Source organism: Salmo trutta, chromosome 33 (assembly GCF_901001165.1).
Source record: "Salmo trutta chromosome 33, fSalTru1.1, whole genome shotgun sequence".
Lineage (NCBI taxonomy): Eukaryota > Metazoa > Chordata > Actinopteri > Salmoniformes > Salmonidae > Salmo > Salmo trutta.
This window is the reverse complement of record NC_042989.1, coordinates 42684107-42689189: the sequence shown is the minus strand read 5'-3', so window position 1 is coordinate 42689189 and position 5083 is coordinate 42684107. Positions and strand designations below refer to the sequence as shown.

The 5083-nt window shown below is 41.8% G+C and overlaps 1 long non-coding RNA gene across 1 annotated transcript; it reads left to right on the top strand.

Moving 5' to 3' along the window:
• The first annotated feature begins 255 nt into the window (after positions 1–255).
• LOC115173036 (uncharacterized) lies at positions 256–707 on the top strand. The gene is made up of 2 exons (XR_003871544.1): positions 256–414; positions 595–707. It is a non-coding gene; the product is annotated as an uncharacterized LOC115173036 (long non-coding RNA).
• Positions 708–5083: the final 4376 nt, after the last annotated feature.

Genomic DNA, 5083 nt, shown 5'->3' with positions numbered 1-5083 from the left:
TCAGTATTTAATCAGGTACCTACACCATATCATAGTCCTGCAAGGCTCCCCAGAACCCTAGACATTCAGTACTTAATCAGGCCCTACACCATATCATAGTCCTGCAAGGCTCCCCAGAACCCTAGGCATTCAGTATTTAATCAGGTATTTGGTTCAAGTACACCGAGCGGCCTCACCTCTGACCGAGAAGGACGACTCGTCTGATAACGATTGGATTGACGAGCGTGCTCTTTATGGATACGGTATGCCCCGTTTTTATTATAGTTATAATTTTTTGAAAGAATACCTTAAAATAATTTCAAATATTGTTATTTTTTTCAGACTCCAGTCTTGCCGAGTCTATACATCAAGAGGACAACAGGGTAGGAAACACAACATCGACTCCTCTGAAAAACAGGCATCAAACAACCAAAGGTCATTTAACTAACAAGAAAACAAGGCCTAACAGTGACAAACAGAAACAGGGAGTTAGGATATATTGATGTGTTGTTTTTTTAAAGAATTTTCTCGTTTATCACTATTATTGGTTATTTAATATTATTATTATATATATTTTAATTTTAATACACTATTTTATATATATTTTTCTTTCAGACTCCTCCAAGGCCAATACAAACACAGAAGACCCAATACAACAAGAGGAAGAGGAGGAAGATGATGACTGATGACATACTGAGTAAAACACCTAAACCAGTTGATACATTCAATGGTGTTAATGTCAAGGATGACGAGGTCAATGAAGGTGCTGATGAAGGGTTGAGCTATGATGAGGACGATGTGTTGATGAGGATGATGTGTTGATGAGGATGATGTGTTGATGAGGATGATGAGGACGATGAGTTGATGAGGATGATGAGTTGATGAGGACGACGTGTTGATGAGGATGATGTGTTGATGAGGATGACGTGTTGATGAGGACGATGTGTTGATGAGGACGATGTGTTGATGAGGACGATGTGTTGATGAGGACAACGTGTTGATGAGGACGATGTGTTGATGAGGACGATGTGTTGATGAGGATGATGTGTTGATGAGGACGACGTGTTGATGAGGATGATGAGTTGATGAGGACGATGTGTTGATGAGGACGATGTGTTGATGAGGATGATGTGTTGATGAGGATGATGTGTTGATGAGGATGATGAGGACGATGTGTTGATGTATGATGCGGCTAAACAGCTTGACACAACCAATTCTCAGGTAGAGCCTCTACTGATTGAAGTTAGGTTTCTCACAGCCTTTTACAGGACTCTAAAAGACAGAGAGGTACAGTTACTAGATAGGTTTCTCACAGCCTTTTACAGGACTCTAAAAGACAGAGAGGTACAGTTACTAGATAGGTTTCTCACAGCCTTTTACAGGACTCTAAAAGACAGAGAGGTACAGTTACTAGATAGGTTTCTCACAGCCTTTTACAGGACTCTAAAAGACAAAGAGGTCCAGCTACACAAACATATGGTTGCTTTACTAAGACGTCAGTACAGCCAAGACCTCTCCTTCTGGCATAAAACCATGCCACGATTGATAAGCATCAATCCGATTAAAAAACGCCCAAACAAACGATAAAAGCCGTGTGTAACATGGAAACTTCTAGAATAACGCCAGAACTGATCTCCTTAATTAACCAAATTAATGAGCTCAATCCTCCTTCAACACCCCCCCACACAACACCCCCCACCTCCTATAAATCCTACACATGATCACACATTAAAACAGGTTCCCCCCACAACTGATCTCCTTAATTAACCAAATTAATGAGCTCACCCCTCCTTCACCACCCCCCCACACATCCACATGGCCCCTACAACCCCGGCAGGCCCCTACAACCCCGGCAGGCCCCTACAACCCCGGCAGGCCCCTACAACCCCGGCAGGCCCCTACAACCCCGGCAGGCTATGAAGACAATGAGAAACCACACGTTGAATTTGATGAATTGGTAAATTGTGTAATAAATCAGATGGGGGACGGTCTTGATAGAAGTGTCCATGTTTTGTACCGCAATAAATTTAACAATACAGAGATTCGTCAGTTTTTAAATTTCACATGTATGAATCAGAGCCATGATCATGCAGAATTTTTATGTGATGATTTTGGATAATCTAGGAGAACTTTTAGAACGGGCTACAGATTTAGCTGAACCTCGTCATGTCTTACAGCTGGAAATATGTGGTGATAGTCTGCAAAACACAGCATCTCTTGTTTTACCCAATGGCAAAGCAGACATTGAAGAATTTATAGCCCTGCTGGAACGTCTTGTTCAATCTAATTTATCCATCATAGCTGATAGGACCTTAGAACTTGTTGTGCAATTAGTCCGACAACCCGTAGGCCGAGCAAGAAGGAAAAGAAGGAAACTTGATAGTCTCATGTAATCAGAAATCCTAAAAATTAAGAAGGCATATCTCATAAACTTTAACAATCCTGGTAATCAGTTATGCTTTGCAATATGTCTATCACATTTACTCCTTCCTGGATGTACTGATCCAGAAGCTTTACAAAAGGCTAGTGACCTCCAAAAGGCTGTAGGTCTATCACATTTACTCCTTCCTGGGTGTACTGCTCTAGAAGCTATACAAAAAAGGCTAGTGACCTCCAAAAGGCTGTAGGTCTATCACATTTACTCCTTCCTGGATGTACTGATCTAGAAGCTATACAAAAGGCTAGTGACCTCCAAAAGGCTGTAGGTCTATGTACACAGGAGCCTTTAGCTTTCTCTGTCATAGTCACATTAGAACATTTGCTGAACATCAAGATTGTGGTTTTGTACCATAGTTGTCAGTATAACTGTTCACTGCATCAGGATGAAAAATGTCCGATGCAGCCCTTACACCTAACACCATGTGAGGATTGTCATCGTGTCGATCCTTCTACTGCTATGAAAAACACAACATTTAAACATGGCATCCCAAGGCATGTAAATCTGTAAGCAGTTGTGACATTAACAAGAAATGTCCAAAATGCCATTGTAATTACAACCTTGAAATAGACAACCCCCAACCTCACATATGTCGGATGATAATCTGCACGATCTGTAAAGGTATGTGGTATCCTACACTGCCCTGTCTGTAAAGGTATGTGGTATCCTACACTGCCCTTTCTGTAAAGGTATGTGGTATCCTAAACTGCCCTGTCTGTAAAGGTATGTGGTATTCTACACTGCCCTGTCTGTAAAGGTATGTGGTATCCTACACTGCCCTGTCTGTAAAGGTATGTGGTATCCTAAACTGCCCTGTCTGTAAAGGTATGTGGTATCCTACACTGCCCTGTCTGTAAAGGTATGTGGTATCCTACACTGCCCTGTCTGTAAAGGTATGTGGTATCCTAAACTGCCCTATCTGTAAAGGTATGTGGTATCCTACACTGCCCTGTCTGTAAAGGTATGTGGTATCCTAAACTGCCCTGTCTGTAAAGGTATGTGGTATCCTAAACTGCCCTGTCTGTAAAGGTATGTGGTATCCTAAACTGCCCTGTCTGTAAAGGTATGTGGTATCCTACACTGCCCTGTCTGTAAAGGTATGTGGTATCCTAAACTGCCCTGTCTGTAAAGGTATGTGGTATCCTACACTGCCCTGTCTGTAAAGGTATGTGGTATCCTACACTGCCCTGTCTGTAAAGGTATGTGGTATCCTAAACTGCCCTGTCTGTAAAGGTATGTGGTATCCTACACTGCCCTGTCTGTAAAGGTATGTGGTATCCTACACTGCCCTGTCTGTAAAGGGCCTTTGAAAAGCAGAGACCCTGAAGTGCTTGAAGAAGTGGAACATGAGTTCTATATTCAGCCATTGGCTGAAGATGAACATTCAGAGAAATATGTATTTTATGACTTTGAGAGTAATCAACAGTCAGGGGTTCATCTGCCTATATGTCACGTCTTTCGTAGATATTGGACCAAGGCGCAGCAGGTTGAGTGCTCATATTTACTTTTATTGAACAGTAAAACGTACGAACGAACGAACAGGATGCAGGCTAAACACAAAGCTATGCAACTACAACTACCCATTCAAAACAACCCCTATACATAGGACCTTCAATCAGAGGCAACGAGGAACAGCTGCCTCCAATTGAAGGTCAAATCAATAAACTGAACATAGACGTAAACAACCTAGAACTAACATAGAATACACTAACCTAGAACCTAAACCTAAAACCCCGGTACACTCTAAACCAACACCCCTCTACATAAACACATAGCCCAATGAACCCCAAAACACTCTAAACCAACACCCCTCTACATAAACACATAGCCCAATGAACCCCAAAACACTCTAAACCAACACCCCTTCTACATAAACACATAATATAACAAACCCCTAAACACACTAAACAAATACCCCCTGCCACGTCCTGACCAAACTACAATAACAAATAAGCCCTTTACTGGTCAGGACGTGACACTATATTTGTATCTACCATGACTTTCAAGGGTGAAAGGTGGTTGGCAAAGAGCCTCAATTGTGCCCTACTCTTTCTAAAACATTCCTTAATAAAACCCCAGTACAAGAACATCACTTTTGTAGCTCACAATTCTAGAGCCTATGATTCCTATCTTCGTTTGAACCCCTTGATACAACAAGGTGTTGCACCCAGGGTCATAGCCCAAGGTAGTAAAATCTGGTGTTTTGTAGATCCAGCCTTCAACCAGAGATACATTGACAGTTTAAGTTTCTTACCCATGAAATTGGTTCAAATGCCAGAGGCCTTGGGTTTTGAAAACTCGTTGAAGGTTGGTTTCCTAATTTCTTCACATCTGAGGATAATCTCCAACATATTGGATCTTATCCTGGTCCCGTAATGTACCGGTGTGATCAAATGTCTCCCAAAGAGCGATAGAGATTCATGACTTGGTATGAGACAGTACGTCATAACACCTTTGATTTCCATAAAGAGATGGAATTATACTGTGACAGAGGTACTTTTAGGACTAAAAACAATCACGTGATGTGGAAAGCCAAAGGCGTGACACAAAACAATGAAAATACCCCGCGTGTAAACTTGGAATCAAGCACATGCTTGGTCGAGGGGTTCATAAACAACCGGAATAGTGAATTGGAAATGTTGAGCTCCTACAAAGAGATTGTTGGGG